The sequence below is a fragment of the Carcharhinus amblyrhynchos genome, chromosome 5, assembly GCF_965287045.1.
Source record: "Carcharhinus amblyrhynchos chromosome 5, sCarAmb.v2.hapA, whole genome shotgun sequence".
Lineage (NCBI taxonomy): Eukaryota > Metazoa > Chordata > Chondrichthyes > Carcharhiniformes > Carcharhinidae > Carcharhinus > Carcharhinus amblyrhynchos.
In genome coordinates, this window is record NC_137328.1 from 103323141 (window position 1) to 103344137 (window position 20997).

Genomic DNA, 20997 nt, shown 5'->3' on the forward strand with positions numbered 1-20997 from the left:
CTATCAGGTCTCCCCTCAACCTTAAGGCACACTGCTTGGTTTTTCTTAGGTACCAGGATGATGGTTGTCTTCTTGAAGCAGATAGGGACCTTAGATTGTTGTAAAGAGAGATTGAAGATGTCTGCAAATACCCTCGCCAGCTAACCCCTACAGGATCTGAGTGCTTGTCCTGGTACCCAGTTGCTTTCCGTAGGTTGACCTTTCTGATCCAGTTGCTTTCCGTAGGTTGACCTTTGAGAAAGTTGCTTTGACATCTGCAATGGTGACCTCAGATACAGATTCCAGGGTGGAGGTGCTCTCCCTGACCTCTTGCTCAATTGGGACATAGAATGCATTGAGCTCATCAGGGAGGGGTGTGTTGGAGCCAACAATTTTACATGCCTTCATCTTGTAGCATGTTGTGTCTTGCAGACCTTGCCATAGTCGGTGGGGGTCCGTGTGGCTAGCCTGGGACTCTAGCTTGATCTGGTACTGTCTTCTGGCACCATTGTCATTGGTACCAACAACATAGGTAGGAAAAGAGATGAGGGCCTGAAGGATGAATACAGAGAATTAGGCTGAATGCTAAAGTGCAGGACCACAAAGGTTGTCATTTCTGGACTACTGCTGGTGCCAGGTGCTGGTCAGAGTAGGAATAGGAGATTAGGCAGATAAATGCATGGCTTGAGAGCTGGTGCAGGGGGCAAGGATTTAGATTTGTGGATCATTGAGAGCTCTTTTGGGGAAGGGCTGACCTGTTCAAAAGGGACTGGCTACATTTAGAGATGCAAGATTTGATTAGGGAAAGTCAGCATGGCTTTGTGAGTAGAAAATCATGTCTCACAAATTTGGTTGAGTTTTTTGAAGGGGTAATCAAGAAGGTAGATGAGGGCAGTGCAGTCAACATTGTCTACATGGATTTTAGCAAGGCCTTTGACAAGGTACCACATGGTAGGTTATTGCATAAGGTTAAATCTCATAGGATCCCAGGGTAAGGTAGCCAATTGGATACAAAATTGGCTTGATGACAGAAGACAGAGGTTGTTGTAGAGAGTTGTTTCCAAACTGGAGGCCTGTGACCAGCGGAGTGCCTCAGGGATCAGTGCTGGGTCCACTGTTATTTGCCCTTTATATTAGTGATTTGGATGAGACTCTTGGAGGCGTGGTTAGTAAGTTTGCAGATGACACCAAGATTAGTGGCATAGTGGATAGTGAAGGTTATCTAGGATTGAAATGGGATCTTGATCAATTGTGCCAATGGGCTGATGAATGGCAGAAGGAGTATAATTTAGATAAATGCAAGGTGATGCATTTTGGTGGACCGAACCAGGGCAGGATTTACTCAGTTAATGATTGGGCATTGGGGAGATTTATCGAACAAAGAGATCTAGGGGTACAGGTTCATAGCTCCTTGAAAGTGAAGTCACAGATGGACAGAGTGGTGAAGAAGGCATTCAACATGCTTTGTTTCATTGATCAGAAGATTGAATACAGGAGTTGGGATGTCTTGTTGAAGTTGTGCAAGGCGTTGGTAAGGCCACACTTGGAAAACTGGTCACCCTATTATAAAAAAGATATTATTAAACTAGGAGTGCAGAAGAGATTTACTAGGATGCTACTGGGACTTGATGGTTTGAGTCATAAGGAGAGGCTGGATAGGCTGGGACTTTTTTCTCTGGAGCATAGGAGGTTTAGGGGTGATCTTATAGAGGTCTATAAAATAATGAGGGGCACAGATCAGTTAGATAGTCAATATCTTTTCCCAAAGCTAGGAATGTCTAAACTAGAGGGCATAGATTTAAGATGAGAGGCTAGAGATACAAAAGTGCCAGAGGGACAATTATTTCACGCACAGAGAGTGAATGTCTGGAACAAACTGCCAGAGATGTTAGTAAAGGCGGATACAATTTTGTCGTTTAAAAAATGTTTAGACAGTTACATGGGTAGGATTGGTATAGAGGGATATGGGCAATTGTACCAGCTTAGGTGTTAAAAAAGGGGTGGCATGGACAAATTGGGCCGAAGGGCCTGTTTCCATTCTGTAAACCTCTATGACTCAATGACTCTATCTGTTATATTCCCATGTGTCTCATTGTGCCTTCAACTCACTGATCTTATTACTATTTTGATTTGGTTTGATTTATTATTGTCACATGTATCAACGTACAGTGATAAGTATTGTTTCTTTAGTACTATGCAGACAAAGCATACTGTTCATAGAGAAGGCAAGGAGAGAGTGCAGAATGTAGTGTTACAGTCATAGCTAGGGTGTAGTGAAAGATCAACTTAATGCAAGATAAGTCCATTCAAAAGCCTGAAGCTGTTCCATGCCTTAGTATATTCACATGCATGTATTCTAAACCTAAATTAGACCATACTATATTGCATTTTACTCTGACCACAGTCTGAAAGACATGCTGGTTAGATGCATTGGCCATGCTAAATTCTCCCTCAGTGTATCCGAATAGGCACCGGAGTGTGGTGACTAGGGGATTTTCTCAGTAACTTCATTGCAGTGTTAATTAAAGCTACACTAATAAATAAACTTTAAAGCTTTAAAACCCCAACCAAAACCTTACTATTTCTTACTCTAGTGCTATCTGCTTCTCCCAAACTGTTGTGCACTTTGCTTTTCTTTCCTAATGCTACAGCATAATTGGATGCATAGTATGGGAGAGGTGGTGGCATAATGGTATTGTCACTGGACTAGTAATCCAGAACCCAAGGTATTGCTCTGGGGACCCAGATTCAAATCTCACCATGGCAGATGGTGAAATTTCTGGTTCACTCATGTCCTTTAGGGAAGGAAGTCTGCCGTCCTTACCCAATCTGGCCTACATGTGACTCCAGATCCTCAGCAATGTGGTTGAATCTTAAATACCCTCATGGATAGCCAATAAATGCTGGCCCAGCCAATGGCGCCTACTTCCCATGAACAAATAAAATAAATTTCCCATTTCCTTGCCACTTTCATTTAAACCGACCCCAACAAATAGCAAACAAAGCCCTGAGACCCAGCCCTGTTTAGGTATACGCATCCCACCTCCTCCAAAAGTGATCCCAATGCCTCAGTAATCTATAGCTCTCATCTGCTCTATCCTCCTATTTCTATGATGACCAGTGTGTGGGACTGGGAGGAGTAGTCCAGAGATTACTACCTTTGAGATCCTGCCTGTTGGTCTTTGTCTAACTCCTTTGAACCTCCTTGCAGACTGTGCAGGATACTTAGCAGAACATACCAAATTTCCAAATACTTCCTGGGGGAAGAGAGGGGTTTAGATGATTTGATGTGATCGGTGCAACTCGTGGGCCGAAGGGCCTGTTTGTGCTGTAGTGTTCTATGTTCTATGTAATTGCCCATTACCTGGTTCAAACCATTCACATTTTGGTGCTTTCCCCTCACATGCCTTTCTTCACCAAGGACAATATTCTGAGACGTGTGCTTATGTCTCCAGTCCCAATCTATGATCTATATCATGAGGTTCTTTGATGGGAAGAAAGATTGAGCCTGTGTTCAGCATTTGTTGGCAATAGCTAGATACAGATTTATTTATTAGAGTCACAAGTAGACTTACATTAACACTGCAATGAAGTTACTGTGAAAATCCCTTAATCGCCACACTCTGGTGCTTGTTTGGAGAATTCAGCATGGCTGTGGGAGGGAATCAGAGCACCGGGAGGAAACCCACATAGACACGGGGAGAATGTGCAGATTCTGCACAGACGGTGATCCAAGCCAGGAATTGAACCCTGGCACTCTGAGGCAGCAGTGCTAACCACTGTGCCACAGTGCCGTCTTTAGAAAGTTCACTCTGACGGGGTGCTTGACTGTATCAACTGTGCCCTACCACTGCCTGGCAATGTAGCTGACAAACCGCATCGCTCAGGTGTACTCAAATACACTTTATATTACCACAAGAGCCTCTGATTTGCATAAGAGATTCCAGCCATATCTCTTAAATTAGTCCAGACCATCCTTTCGAGTAACGTTCTTCACTTGCAACGGTTACCAGGCAACAGTGCTGTGCATGACATGAATCATAACCTCATTAGCACATCCACTTGTGCTACCTATCATCGCCCAGTAGCAGACAATACTTCAATGCCACACACAAAAAAAACAATTCCGTTCTCACTATTCTCGCTCACTCTTCAACCTCTCATTCACACACTTATTTTTCATAACAGAAAAATAGCACCCATCCTAAACCTGTTGGGTATGATCTTATCTCTAATGTTCCTGCCACATACAAGTCTCCTTCTTACATTTGCCCTCCTATCGGTGCCTCATCAGCAGAACTACATTCTCACAATTACCAAGTTTATCAGCTAATTATGTTTTCGGACCGTGTCTGTAAATTTAGTCTAAAATTAAAAATTGGGGTGTTGGTGACCCCAGCCAATATGTCTTCATAAATGCCAGAATTAATATTCCAGCACTCTACATACCCACCCCCACCCCACCCACCCCTTTCACACATAGTGGCCTCCCCATCCACTCCCCGTCACACAGATATCACTCAAAGGCCTTACATTCTATAATAACCTGTGCAATCTCTGGTCAAACCATTGCTGAAAGGTGTGACACCATTCAATATTTAGAAGCATTAAAAATACAGATCATTTCCTTAGACACACACACAGGTAGCTTTAAAGGAAAGAGCTTTTGAATGGAGAATTTATTGCACAAAGTGCCAGAGGCTTCATCAGGGCATAAAGACTGCATTCAATGACTTCTCGTTACGGGTCTGTGTGCACAATTGGTGCTGAGACAGCAGTGCACAGAATTGAATGACTATTCTATGGAGATTATTTTATGGAAGAGGCAAAATGCGTTGGGAATAGGGAGAAGAATGAGTGCACTTATGAATAGAGTAAGCACACTTATCCGCAGAGGGAGGAATAAATAATTATTAGCTGAATATTTGACCTCTGGTCCCTGACGATAATGGGCTAAGGGGTGGTGGATGGGGGGTGGGGGGGAAGCGGTCAGTGGAAGGGGCAAGGGAAGGGCAGCGGAACGATGTGCTATGTGAGGCATATGACCGACTGTTTCACCCTCGATAGATTAGCCCAGTAAACCACCTATTGATCACGAACTGCCAGAGCCATAATCCGATTAGAAGGCAGTAACATTGGCTTCTATATCTGGAACCTGACTCAGACCTCCTTGTGTGGAAAAAGAATGACATCATCCTGCCTGCATCTGTTTTTTTTTCAACTAATGAAATTAGAGGATGGGCTTTGAAAACCATTAAAGTCAATGTTGCTTCTTATTACTGTTAAGAGTAAGCTCAAATTTACAGCACAGGGTGACAGGTTTGAAAGGATCATTTTTCAGAGGTGTGTGTGCCCTGCATTGCTTAGCAGATAGGAGGTCAGTAGCATCAAGATTTAATTTAAGACTAATCAGGTGACAGAGAATACGGCATTTTTCTGTCGAGGTGCCTTTTTCTTTTGTTGTGTAACACACCCCTGGGAATAGACTGCCAGATTGCTCTGCATTAGACAAAGAGAATACGTTCATTTAAAGAAAAATGGCTAGAGATAGTTTTCCTTGCATATTAACCTGTATTGTGTGCAGTACATTTCTGAATTGTTCCTGTTGGAGATGTACTGCAGAAAGTCTGACCTTTACAAACTAGGTGTAATAAGCACAGTCAAAACCGTACCAAACTATGACAGATATGATCTGGTATGCTAATAATGTCACCTTGCTGTGAGGTATCTCTCCTTCATTTCAATAAAAATGGAGAAAAATGTAATTTAAAAGCACTTAGGCAACCTGAGAGTGATATAGTGCAATGCAATGCCTGTAGCAAATTAGAACATTTATTCACACATCCTAGGGGTTAACATTGACCAGAAACTGAACTGGACTAGCTGTGTAAATACTGTGTGTGTGTGTGTGTGTGTGTGTGTGTGTGTGTGTGTTGGGGGGGTGGGGGGGTGGGGCAGTCTTATCAGAATTTGGCAATGTTGGTTCTAACGAGGAAATAGAGTGAATTGCGCCAACAGCTCCGTCATAATTCCTGAACGAACCTTGAACCTCACTGACAAGAGTGAGGCCATGAGAATCACGCCACACTTGCGGTGGCCTCCCTCTGATTTACACGCCATGGCTCAACTTACTCGCGCCAAGTGCAGCATGGTGGTTAGCACTGCTGCCTCACAGCGCCAGGGACCCAGGTTCAATTCCAGCCTTGGGTGACTGGTTTGGAGTTTGCATGTTCTCCCTGTGTGGGTTCCCTCAGAGCGCTCCGGTTTCCTCCCATACTCCAAAGATGTGTGGGTTAGGTGCATTGGCCATGCTAAATTGCCCCTTAGTGTCTGGGGGATTAGGAGGGTAAATAAGTGGGGATGCAGGGTTAGGGCCTGGGTGGGATAGTGGTCGGTGCAGACTCAATGGGCCAAATGGCCTCCTTCTGCACTATAGGGATTCTATGATTTGCTTTATTATTGTCACATGTATTGGAGTACAGTGAAAAGTATTGTTTCTTACATGCTATGCAGACAAAATTTACCGTTCATAATACATAGGGGAAAAGGAAAGGATGGGGTGAAGCATATAGTATTACAGTTACAGGTAGGGTGAAGAGAAAGGTCAGCTTAAAGTGCCACAGCTGAATTCCATAAATGTGCAACTGATCAATGACCAACAAAACTGCTTTGTGAAGGCCAATGCTTCTTTACTTTGCTTTCACTTTAACTGAAGGTAATCTGATTGTGATGGTCCTCAGCAACCAAGAAGAACATTTTCAACTTCTTGTAACAGACACTGATAGAGGTAAAGAGCAGATATCATTAGGGACACAACTGCTGTGTTCATCAAAAGACACCACTTCAACTGCCTGGACACATCAGGTAATGTGTGAGGAAACCTGGAAATAAACGCAGTGTGTCTGCCTGTGGATTCTTAAACACAGCCATCTCAATACAGTTTGCTGCTACCTGTTGCTTTGTTGTGGTCCCACTTGACAGGATCTCAACTCTAGTATTGAAAGGGGCAGCTTGGAGTTGGTGTTAGAAGAGAAGAGAAGCTGGTGACAGAATAGATTCCACACCTTATTTCAGTGATCCTTTCCTGAATGTGCAGCTGGGGGCTGTGAGGAGTCGGAGGGAGGGACTGTTCCCGAACAGGATGCCTGGATGATAGCTAGGGTGCCAGGTCAGAGGAAATCGGAGGCAGGAGGGTGGTGGTGGTGTCCTCTTGGATTCAGTGCAAAATGCATTTTAGTGAACTATGCAGGTCAGGTAAGGTGAGGCACAGTGGCACATTTACCAACATCCTGCTGTGTGCATCATCTCACACCCTCATGCTGCCTTCTCACGTCTACTCAATCACATCACTCCTCACCAGCATCCTTCTCTTCCCCTTCCCCATCTATCCATCTACCATCACCCTTATTCTGATGCAATGTCATACCACTGGCTCACAGCAACCCTGGCTAAATACATGCCATCCATCAGATGAACACACTCCATTACAGTCAGTTTCACGGTGGCATACTGGTTAGCACTGCTGCCTCTTGGAACCAAGAACCTGGGTTCGATTCCCAGATTGGGTCACTGTCTGCGTGGATTTTGAATGTTGTCCCCATATCTGCGTGGGTTTCTTCTTGGTGCTCTGGTTTCCTCCTAGAAGTCCAAAAAGACTGGATAAAAGCAAATTACTGCGAATGCTGTAATCTGAAACCAAAAGAGAAAATGCTGGAAAATCTTAGCAGGTCTGGCAGCATCTGTAAGGAGAGAAAAGTGCTGATGTTTTGAGTCCAGGTGACCCTTTGTCAAAGCTAAAAGGCATAGAAAGTGGGAGATATTTATACTGCAGGGGGAGGGAATGAAAGATGAGTCATAGCCATGGAAACCAGGGGAAAAGGCTGCTAATAGCTCTCCACAGAGAGAATACAGGGTGTAAATGGCCAAACGGCAGAGAAGCTGTGATTTCATTTTTAGTCCAAAAGAACTGCTAGTTAGGTGCATTGGCCATGCTAAACACTCCCTCAATGTACCTGAATACATGCCAGAATGTGCCAACTAGGGGATTTACACAGTAAGTTCATTGCAGTGTCAATGTAAGCCAACTTGTGACGCTAATAAATAAACTTTAAAACTTCAAACTTTCTTCTAGCTGTTCTAGTCTAGTTATAACGCATGGGCTTTTTTGGAGTTGCACAGTTTGCCATATGTGTGTAGTTGATGGGGTCCTACACCAGTGGCAATTCAGACTGAACCACAAAACTAAGAGTGCACTCATCCCGACTGGCATTATGAGTGGCAGAGTTGACATAATTGTTAGCTCTGGCAAAGAATCGAACGGTGCTCCATCCTGTGCATTTGTGGATGGTCAGCTGGGAGGTGCTGGCCAGGCCCTGCAAGGATGCCCAGACAAGCTAAGGGCAGTGATGAGTTTGGTAGACACGTGTGGCTGCCAAGTTCAGCAGGCTGTAGGCCTTTGGATAGAAGTTTGTAGATGCCTGGACACCAAGTGGCAGAACATCATGAGCCAGTTGAGAAAGGAATGTTCAGACATATCGAGGAACCTGAATCTCTGTGTGTTCATGGGTGTTACCTCCTGCGAGATGCACCTCTCTGCTGTACATCATCTCTGGCTGCTACAGGCCAGTGAGTAGCAAGCTGCTGAAGGAGTTTACTGCTGGTTATCTTGGTCCTCAGTGGAGGTCTAATCTAAAGGCAGCAGAAGCATCGTCCATGCTGATGTGATATAGAATCGTGGAATCTCTACTGTGCAGAAGGAGGCCATCCAGCCCATTGAATCTGTACCGTCAACAATTCCAGCCAGACCTTATCTCCGTAACCCCACATCTTTACCCTGCTAATCCCCCAGACACTAAGGGGCGATTTATCATGGGCAGTCCACCTAACCTGCACATCTTTGAAATGTGAGAAGAAACCAGAGCACCCAGAGAAAACGCAGACATGGAGAACGTGCAAACCCCACGTAGACAGCCAATCAAGGCTGGAATTGAACCTGGGTCCCTGGTGCTATGAGGCAGCAGTGCTAATCACTGTGCCACCATGCTGCCCACACATGTACAAAGTAATTTCAAAATAATAAAGATAATACACAGGATTTTTTGGTCACGCTCGCCCCAAGGTTAGAAAATCCCACCTGAGGTCCATGGACCTTTGCACAGCCTGGGTCCCACCCACTATGATTCCCATGGCTGGTGCAACAGTAAATTCCGGTGAATGAGTGTGAACAAATCCTTTTGCTCTAGTAAGTAGCTCTAGGCATTGAGCATTTATTGACATATTTGCTTTAATTTCCTCACTTGCCATCTTGTACTCACAATCATAGAGTAGAATGGTAGATTGGTTAGTGCACAGAAGGAGACCATTTGGCCCATTGAGTCCGTGCTGGCCCTCTGAAGGAACAATTCACCTTGTGCCACTCCCATGCCTTATCCTAAGGCCCTGCAATTCTTTCCTTTTCAGATAATGATCTAATTTCCTTTTGAGAGACATAATTGTTCAGACCTCCACCACAACATCGGGCAGCTCATTCCAGATCCTAACCACTTGCTGTGTGAAAACCTTATTCCTCATGTTTGAATGAAGAGTCTGATTAAACGTTAACTCTGTTTCTCTCTGAAACAGGTGCTGCCAGACCCGCTGAGTTCTTCCAGCACCTGCAGTATTTTGCATTTATCTCATGTTGTCATTGCTTCTTTTACCAATTACCTTAAATCACTTCCTCTGATTCTTGATCCTTCCACCAATTGGGTGACAGGATGGCACAGTGGTTAGCACTGCTGTCTCACAACGTTAGGGACCCAGCTTTGATTTCCGGCTTGGGTCACTGTCTGTGTGGAGTTTGCATATTCTCGCTGTGTCTATAAGGGTTTCTTCATACATTCCAAAAAAGTGCAGGTTAGGTGGATTGGCCATACTAAATTGCCCCTTAGTGTCAGGGGGACTAGCTAGGGTAAATCATGTGATTATGGGGATAGGGCCTGGGTGGGATTGTGGTTGATGCAGAGTTGATGGGCCGAATGGCTTCCTTTGCACTGCAGGGATTCTATGGTTGTACAATTGGAACCGTTTCTCCCTATTGACTCTGTCCACACTCCTGATGATTTTGAATATCTCTATCAGACATTCTCCCAACCTTCTCTTCTCCTAGGAAGCCCCAACATCTCCAGTCTTTCTATATAACTGAAGTTCCTCAACACTGGAACCACTCGCATGAATCTTTTCTGCATTCTCTCGAATTCCTTCACATCCTTTCCAAAGTGCGATGTCTGGAACTGGATGCAAATCTTTTGCACAGATTTATCATAACTTTGTTGCTTTTGTAATTTGTGTAAGGCACAGGGAGAATCTGCAGAAGCCACATAGACAGTGACCCAAGCTGGGAATCAAATCCGGGTCCCTGGCACTGTGAGGCAGTAGTGCTAAGCACTGTGCCACCGTGCCATCCTATGGCAGCATTTTGGCTAAGAAGAAGCATGGTTCAAGAGTGAGATCAGGTGTAATGCCTTTTCTTGTCAGCTTGGATCTAGTAATCCAACTTGATTTTCAAGTTTGCTGATGACACCATCGTAGTGAGTCGGATCTCAAACAATGATAAGACAGAGTACAGGAATGAGATAGTGAACTGGTGAACTGGTGCGGCAACAATAATCTCTCCCTCAGTGTCAACAACAAAGGAGATTGTCATCGACTTCAGGAAGCCTAGAGGAGAACATAACCCTGTCTACATCAACAAGAAATGGTTGAGAACTTCATGTTTTTAGGTGTCCAGATCACCAACAACTTGTCCTGAACCCCCCATGCTGATACTATAGTTAAGAAAGCCCACCAATGCCTCTACTTTCTCAGGAGACTAAGAAACTTTGGCATGTAAGCTATGACTCTCACCAGCTTTTACAGATGCACCATAGAAAGCATTCTTGGTATGGCTCCTACTCTGCCCAAGACCACAAGAAACTACAAAATGTCACGAATGTAGCACAGTCCATCACACAAACCAGCCTCCCATTCATTGACTCTGTCTACACTTCCCTCAGCAAAGCAGCCAGCATAATTAAGAACCCCACAAGCTCCGGATATACTCTCTTCCACCTTCTTCCATTGGGAAAAAGATACAAAAGTCTGAGGTCATGTACCAACCGACTCAAGAACAGCTTCTTGCCTGCTGTTGTCAGACTTCTGAACAGATCTGCTTTGCACTAAGTTGATCTTTCTCTACACTCTAGCTATGACTGTAACATTACATTCTGCACTGTCTCCTTTCCTTCTCTATGAATGGTATGGTTTGCCTATATAGCGAGCACGAAACAATACTTTTCACTGTGTGTTAATATATGTGACAATAATAAAGCAAATCAGATCAAACAATTTTTCCTGAGGACACCATAAATTGGATTCAATTTGGTTGGTTTTTGGAGCAAACAAGGAGATGGATTGTATCTTGCTCCATCCACTCTACGCATTGGCTTTGTAACTTTAAGAAAGGAATAAAATTTAAAAATCAATGCACGTATTGATAAAAGTTAGTGTGCCATTTGCACCATTAACCACACTCCCAATCTGTCTTGCCACCTTCAATGTCTCGCACACATAAACACCCAGGTCCCCTGGCTTCTGCATCCCCTTTCGCTATATACCCTTTATTTTATATTGTCTTTCTGCATTCTTCCTACCAAAATAAATCAATTCACATTTCTTTGCATTAAATTTCACAAGCTTCTTGTCCACCAACCTATCTATGTCCTTCTGAAGTTCCTCATGTTTCACGATACTTCCAGGTTTCATACCATCCGTACATTTGAAAGTTGTGCCCAGTACACCATGGTCAAGAACATTAATATGTATCAGGAAGATCACCGACCTCTGGGGAACTCCACTACAAACTTTCCTCCAGCCTGAGAAACAACTGTTCACCTCGACTCTTTATTTCCCATCACTCAGCCAATTCCGCATCCGAGTTGCTACTGTCCCTATTATTCCATGAGCTATAAATTTGTGCACCAGCCTGTCGCGTGACACTTTTTCAAATGCCTTTTGGGTTTCTTTGTGGACCACATCACCCGCGTTACCCTCATCAACCCTCTCTGTCACCTCATTGAGAAACTCACGCAAGTTAATTCAACACAATTTGCCCTTAATAAATTCCGTAATTGACCTGTATTTGCCCAATATTGCTTTTTGGAATCATGAACAGAACTGTGTAAAACTGACTTTATTTAGGAGATTAGCACATGGCAACCAGTATTTCCCAAGTGGATTGTGCACGGACATGCATCTTAATGTGCCTCAATCAAATGCAGCAGCTAACAGATTGGATCTGAATTCTCAGCATGCCACCAGATTTGCTGGTTATTTTACATTATTTATTATTTATTAGTCACAAGTGGACTTACATTAACACTGCAATGAAGTTACTGTAATCCCCTGGGCGCCACACTCTGGCACCTGTTTGGGTACACTCAGGGAGAACTTAGCATAGCCTATGCACCTAACCAGCACATCTTTGGACTGTGGGAGGAAACTGGAGCACCCGACGGAAGTCCATGCAGACACAGGGAGAATGTGCAAACTCCACACAGGCACTAACTCATGCTGGGAATCGAACCCGGGTCCCTGGTGCTGTGAGGCAGTAGTGCTAACCACTGTGCCATCGTGCTCCCCCAATGTGAGCCGGCAGATTAAAATTGAGCCTATAACTGCAACTGGCAAGACTGGTGTATCAGCAACTCACCTGAGGTATATTCAGCCAAGTACCTGAGCTGCCTGTTTAAGGAACGACCTATCCACGTGTAACCAAAAAAAATGCCTTAAAGCACCTTCTGCATCACTGCGTTTCCTCGGCGAACAGCAATGATAATGTGCTACAATCCTCTTCTGTGCAATCAATAAGAAAGTCATTGGACAAAGTTCAAATGCAGTGCAACCAATTTCTCTCCTTGTTTTGTATCGTGTGTCAGTAATATTAGTATCTGTCGCAGTGGTGGTGCATCCTTATGGAACTAGCATTGTGTGATGTGCCATTGAGGAGGTGGCTGGAATAGTAGGAGGGCTGGTAGAATTGGGTTGAGGATATCTGCCTTTAGTGAGGTAGGCGGTGGCTGACATCTCACCCACTCTTGGGTAAATTGAAGACCTTGAGTCGACAAGGCTCAGTATTTTACTGGTGGTGGATGGCCACTAAGGAGGGGTGAGGGGGGTTTCCTCCCTGATTAGGTACCCTCGCTCTATAGAGAGCATCTGCAGTGATAAGGGCTGCCCCTGCTTGAAGACCTGTCCTGCTTTCATGATGCCTGATTGGCCCTGGTGATCCCCAACCCTACTTACCTGCCCTCTGGGTCTCCATGATGGTCACTGGGCTGGGACCTGCTGCGATCCCACCAGTGTTCACTACTCGGTGGTGGGAGGCTTGCCCCTGATTTTCAGGCAGGGCCGTCATGTAAAACCCCAACCTTAATCTGTGGCTCCCTTGCGTATGGGCTGGCCTGGAGTTGCATCAGATCTTGTTCCTCCTTCTACATCCTTTACTTGCTCAATTTCAGCATCTAGAGAGTGGGTGACACTGGTAACCACCACACATGGCCTTTGAGTGCTGCATTTTATGCTCCCCCACATCCCTCACCTTCCCTCCCCTTCGACCCAGAACTAGATTCATTTAAATTTCCTAACACAATCTGACCTCAGATACTCTGGTGACGCCAGGTTCTCAGTTTGCCCAGTTTTGACGCTGGTGGAAGAATATTCGAATATTTTGTGTCAGCTGAGCTGGCCTCTTTTGGTGTACACGCTCATGCTTTTAAGATGCCACGATGCATTTGTAAGCTGGTTGCTGATGAAGAAATCTGACTGCAAACCTGGGTCTTTTTAACTTTTTGCCTGGTGTTTCTGGTCAATCCAAGGGGGGGAATGGTGCTGTTGTGGTAATGTCACTGGACTTGAAATCCAGAAGCAAAAGCAAAATACCGTGCCTGCTGGAACCTGAAACAAAAACAGAAAATACTGGAAAATATTTCCTGAGGAGAGAGAAGAAAGCTAATGATTCCAGTCTGGATGACCCTTGGTCAGAATTGAACACCATTGGAAATAGAGTGAGATTTCTACTGTTGTGGTAAGGGAGAAGAGGTGGTGGGAATTGGCTGGGGACTGGATAGGGGGCCAGCACTTGGGTGGAGATTGAGAAAGATGTCAGGAACAAAAAGACAAAGTAATCCAGAGCCCCAGGCTAATGCTCCGGGTGCTTGGGTTCAAATCCCGCCACAGCAGTTGGTGCCAGTTGAATTCATTGAATTCAAGCCAGCCTCCCATCCATTGAGCCTGTCTACACTTCCCGCTGCTTGGAAAAGCAGCCAGCATAATTAATGACCCCACGCACCCCGGACACTCTCTCTTCCACCTTCTTCCATCGGGTAAAAGGTAAAAAAGTCTGAGGTCATGTACCAACTAACTCAAGAACAGTTTCTTCCCTGCTGCTGTCAGACTTTTGAATGGACTTACCTTGCATTAAGTTGATCTTTCTCTACACGCTAGCTGTGACTGTAACACTACATTCTGAACTCTCTCATTTCCTTCTCTATGAACGGTATGCTTTGTCTGTATAATGCGCAAGAAACAATACTTTTCACTGTATGTTAATACATATGACAATAATAAATCAATCAATCATTTAATAAAATCTGGAATTGAAAACTGGTCTCAGTAATAATGACCATGAGACTATCATCGATTGCCATAAAAACCAATCTGGAGAGGAAATCAGTCTTCCTTCCCTGATCTGGCCTACATGTTAGTCCAGATCCATGGCAATATGATTGACTCTTATCTAGCTTCTAAAATAGCCTAGCCAGCCATTCAGTTCAAAGATAATTAGGGATGGGCAGGCGTGTGTATCATCTACAAGACGCACTTCAGGAACTCACCAAGATTCCTTTGGCAGCACCTTCCAAACCCATAACCACTATCATTTAGAAGGACAAGAGTAACAGATAGTGGGGAACACAATCCTCTGGAAGTTCTCCTCCAAGTCACTGAATATCCTGACTGATAAATATATATAGATGTTCATTCCCGATCACTGAAACAAAATCCTGGAACTCCCTTCCTAACAGCTCTGTGAACATAAGAACATTAAGAACATAAGAAATAGGAGCAGGAGTAGGCCATCTAGCCCTTCGAGCCTGCCCCGCCATTCAATAAGATCATGGCTGATCTGAAGTGGATCAGTTCCACTTTCCAGCTTTCTCCCCATAACCCTTAATCCCCTTGTCTATCAGAAATCTATCTACCCGTGACTTAAATATATTTAGCGAGATAGCCTCCACCACTTCAACGGGCAAAGAATTCCAGAGATTCACCACCTTTTGAGTGAAGAAATTCCTCCTCATCTCCGTTCTAAACTGCACCCCCCCCTTATCTTGAGGCTGTGCCCCCTAGTCCTGCTGAGCGAGAAGAATCTCTCTACCTTTACCCTATCCATCCCTTTCATTATCTTATACGTCTCTATAAGATCCCCCCTCATCCTTCTAAACTCCAACGAGTACAGACCCAGTCTATTTAGTCTCTCTTCATAGTCCAAACCCCTCATCTCCGGTATCAGTCTCATGAACCTCCTCTGCACTCCCTCCAAGGCCAAAATATCCTTGCGCAAGTGCGGCAACCAAAACTGCACACAGTACTCCAGCTGCGGCCTCACCAGTGCCCTGTACAGTTGCAGCAAGACCTCCCTGCTTTTATATTCAATCCCCCTCGCTATGAAGGCCAGCATCCCATTAGCCTTCCTGATCACCTGCTGCACCTGCAGACTGGGTTTTTGTGACTTGTGCACAAGGACCCCAAGGTCCCTCTGCACCGTAGCATGCTGCAGCTTTTCGCCCTTTAAATAGTAATTCCTCCTACTATTATTTCTGCCAAAGTGGATAACCTCACACTTGCTTACATTGTACTCCATCTGCCAGGTCCTTGCCCACTCGCTCAGCCTATCTAGATCACTCTGCAGACTTTCCACACCCTCCGCACAATTTGCTTTTCCACTCATCTGTGTCATCAGCAAATTTCGTCACCCTACACTCAGCCCTCTCCTCCAGATCATCTATATAAATGGTAAATAGCTGATGCCCCAGCACCGATCCCTGCGGCACTCCACTAGTCACTAACCACCAATCCAAATAACACCCATTGACACCCACTCTCTGCCTCCTATTAGACAGCCAATCCCCTATCCATGCTAACACCTTACCCCCAACTCCATGCCCCCTAACCTTCTGAAGCAACCTTTTGTGCGGCACCTTATCAAACGCCTTTTGAAAATCGAGAAACACCACATCCACCGGTTCCCCTCTGTCTACCGCACTAGTCACATCCTCATAGAAATCCAATAAATTCGTCAAACACGACTTCCCCTTAACGAATCCGTGCTGCTTCTGCTCGATCAAACCATTCCTTTCTAGGTGCCTCGCTATTTCTTCTTTGATGACAGATGCAAGCATTTTTCCAACTACAGACGTTAAACTAACCGGCCTATAATTCCCTGCCTTTTGCCTGCTACCTTTTTTAAACAGCGGTGTAACATTAGCCATTTTCCACTGTGGGTGCACCTACGCCTCAGGGACTGCATTGGTTCAAGAAGGCAGCTCACCACCACCTTATCGAGGGATGAGCAATAGATGCCGGCCTAGCCAGTGACGCCTACACCCATAAATTAATTTTTAAAAAGATGCCCAATTTGTCCTGCTCCCCAGTGTAGAGGAGACTGCATCATGAGTAGCGATTCCAGTTAGAAAGGTGCTTATTCACTGGAAATTTATCCCATTCTCATAGAAAGAAGCTTAAGAAGGAGTAAGAAGAGCTAAAAGGGGTCATGAGAAAGCATTGGCCAGCTGGATTAAGGAAAATCCCAAGGCTTTTCACACATATATAAAGAGCAAGAGGGTAGCCAGGGAGAGGTTTGGCCCACTCAAGGACAAGGGAGGGAATCTATGTGAGGAGCCAGAGGAACTGGGCAAGGTATTAAATGAATACTTTGCATCAGTATTCACCAAAGAGAAGGACTGGGTGCACGATGAGTCTCGGAAAGAGTGAGTAGATAGTTTGAGTCATGTTGAGATCGAAAAGGAGAGATATTGGCGTTCTTGAGAAACATCAAGGTAGACAAGTCCCCAGGGCCTGATGAGATATACCCCACAATACTGAGAGAAGCAAGAGAGGAAATTGCTGGGGCCTTGAGAGAAATCTTTGTGTCCTCACTGGCTATGGGAGAGGTCCCAGAGGATTGGAGAATAGCCAATGTTGTTCTTTTGTTTAAGAAGGGTAATTACAAGCCGGTGAGCTTTACATCAGTGGTAGGGAAATTATTGGAGAGGATTATTCAAGACAGGATTTACTCCCCCTTGGAACTAAGTGGCTGTATTAGTGAGGGGCAACATGGTTTTGTGAAGGGGAGGCCATGTCTCACTAACTTGATCGAGTTTTTCGAGGAAGTGACGAAGATGATTGATGAGGGTAGGGCAGTGGATGTTGTCTACATGGACTTCAGTAAGGCCTTTGACAAGGTGCCTCATGGCAGACTGGTGCAGAAGGTGAAGTTCCATGGGATCAGAGATGAGCTGGCAAGATGGATACAAAACTGGCTTGGTCAAAGAAGTCAGAGGGTAGCAGTGGAAGGGTGTGTTTCTGAATAGAGGGCCGAGGCAAGTAGCATTCCTCAGGGATCAGTGCTGGGACCTTTGCTGTTTGTAATAGATATAAATGATTTGGAGGAAAATGTAACTGGTTTGATTAGTAAGTTTGCGGATGACACAAAGGTTGGTAGATTTGTGATTAGCGATGAGGACCATCAGAGGGTACAGCAGGATATAGATCAGTTGGAGACTTGTGTGGAGAGATAGCAGATGGAGTTTAATCTGGACAAATGTGAGGTAATGCATTTTGGAAGGTCTAATACAGATAGGAAACGGCAGAACCCTTAGGAGTATTGATAGGCAAAGGGATCTGGGTGTACAGGTGCACAGGTCACTGAAAGTGGCAATGCAGGTGGAGAAGATAGTCAAGAAGGCATACGGCATGCTTGCCTTCACCAGCCGGGGCATCGAGTTTAAAAATTGGCAAGTCATGTTGATGCTTTATAGGACCTTAGTTAGGCCGTCCTTGGAATACATTGTTCAAATCCGGTCACCACACTACCAGAAGGATGTGGAGGGTAAGAAAAGATTTACTAGGATGTTGCCTGGTATGGAGGGCATTAGCTATGAGGAGAGATTGGAGAAACTTGGTTTGTTCTCACTGCAGCAACGGAGGTTGAGGGGAGACCTGATAGAAGTGTACAAGATTATGAGAGGCATGAACAGAGTGGATAGTCAGAAGCTTTCTCCCAGGGTGGAAGAGTCAGTTACTAGGGGGTATAGGTTTAAGGTGCGAGGGGCAAGTTTTAAAAGAGATGTACAAGGCAGATTTTTGACAGAGAGTGGTGGGTGCCTGGAACCTGTTGCCAGAGAAGGTAATGGAAGCAGATATGGTAGTGACTTTTAAGGGGTGCCTTGACAAGTACATGAATGAAATGGGAATAGAGGGATGTGGTCCCCAGAAGCATAGGGGGTTTTAGTTAAGTCAGGCAGCATGGTTGGTGCAGGCTTGGAGGGCCGAAGGGCCTGATCTTACGCTGTAATTTTGTTTGTTCTTTGTTCTCATTTTAAATCAACACCAGCATTCCTACCGCTCTGCCCTCGGTCTGGATGAATGTTGCCAGATTTGCTGTGTATTTCCAGCATTTTCTGTTAATAATTTCACATTTCCAGCATATCCACGTATTTTATTCCTAATGCAACCAGTTCTAGCCTGCTCCATAAGCTCAATGTTGGATGCGGCCTAGTCACTAATCAGGAAGCAATTTTGGCTTAAGCATGATCGGTGATGCAATGATGCTGTCATGACACAGTGGTTAGCACTGCTCCCTCACAGTGCCAGGGATCTGGGTTCGATTCCCAGCTTGGGTCACTGTCTGCGTGGAATCTGCACATTCTCCCCATGTCTGCATGTGTTCCCTCCAGGTGGTCTAGTTTCCTCCCACAGTCTGAAAGACGTGCTGGTTGGATGCATTGGCCACGCTAAATTCTCCCTCAGTGTATCTGAACAGGCGCGTGAGTGTGGCAACTCGGAGATTTTCACAGTAACTCCATTGCAGTGTTAGTGTAAGCCTACTTGTGACACGAATAAATAAACTTATTAACTTATTTCCGATGGCAAACTTGGGCAAACAGCAGGCAAGACCGTTCACCCCAATAATGCTGCCTTTAAAATACCACGACAGGTCAATAAAGCATATATTACATCAGGTACACACAAAGCGCCATAACTGGTCTTCTTTTTATTACAGATGCTGATCATTACACACCATAAATATAAGATAGCCATTAATAAACCTAATAAAGAATTCAGGAGGAACCTCTGCTCTGCACCCAGGGAGCACAACCAGCATTTTCTGATTTTATTGCCGATTTATAACTTTTTCTCTTTATTATATTGCCCTTTTGAGTTATTGACTCCATAATTGGGCGTCTCAAATTTTAATTTGCAGTCACCTGAACCTTCAACTTTTCTCCAGTCCAGAGAAAGCTTTCACATCGAGAAGAGATGTCCCTCCCAGCACTTGTAGGGCATTTTAAGCTTCTATCTAGGCGACTGAATGCTCTGAATTGACATCCAATTATTCACATCAGATAAGGCAGATCCAAACAACTTTTATCGGCAAATGCATCTTGTCAGCAAAGCCTGAAGGATTACAAACTTCCCACGAGTGCCAGAAACTGCAGGCATCTTTGCAGCCGATGGTGGCATATTTTAGGTTGAAAAACCCCAACAGTAATGTGGTTGATTGGGCCTGAGTGCTTATATGCTCACTAAAATAGTTGAGCTTCTAACCGTTCATCAGTGCTACCCACAGCAGAATACTTGTTTTTTTATTAAAATTTGTTTGGTCTGTGCAATTACCTCATTTTCTAAATGTGCGAATAAATGTTAAAATGCTATTTTAATAGCGTTTTCTCTTCAACGGATTTCCAACGTGAAAAAAAAAGCACCCCGTGCACAATATGTTGCACCCAGACTGCAGAGTGCTGCCACCGATAGGATGGGTCTGACAGCCAATGACATAATGTACTAAAAGGAGGCAATGATGTAATGGTAATGTGAAAAGAGGCGTTCTCCAAGTTAGGCTGCAGCAGAGAAAATATTCTGCTCGCTCTGGAAGTAGGTTATGCACAAAAATGAAAAAAAAAACATCAGCTTCATTAATCAGCCTATTTTACCCTGAGTGGGGGGCGTTTTCTCCTTCATAAGCAAAGCATTGAAATGGAAAGGTTTTTTTTGTACTTGTAATTAGTAGTTGCATTCTAGATGTCGAGCTTTAGGCGTCTGAGTCAGACCTCAAGTTTGGTAAATTCCGCCCCCCTCCTCCTACCCCGTCTCCTGACTTTTCTTAATCCAAGATCCTCCTGCCAAGGAGTGACTTCAGCTTTCTTCTCCCGCTGGCAGAACGGTCATTAACCAGCGAGCGCAGATTTAAGATAATTAGCGAAAGAATCGGGGGGTGGGGGCGAGGTGAGGAGAAATTTTTTTTGTTGTCACGCGGTGAGTTGTTGTGATCTGGAATGCACCGTCTGGAAGGGTGCTGGGAACCGCATCTTTCAAAGGGAAGTGGATAAATCCGTGAGGAAGAGGAGGAGGGGGAGGGATATTGCAGGGTGCAGGGGAGGAATGGGAAAGTGAAACAAGATGGAGAGTTCTTTCAAAAAGGCTGGCACGGGCTGGATGGGCTAAAGAGCCTCCTTCTGTGCTGCAAGCAATATCATTCACCAGTACAGAATGTGCTAATGGTGGCGACGTCAGCGGTTCACTTGCCTCTGAGTCACAAGGTTCGAGATTCAAGTTCCACTCCAGGACTTGACTGCAAACTTCAAGGCAGCCAACAGTGTAGCACTGAAGGAGCACGACACTGTCAGATGTGCTGTCTTTTCAATAGGGAAGCCTGTTTGGACA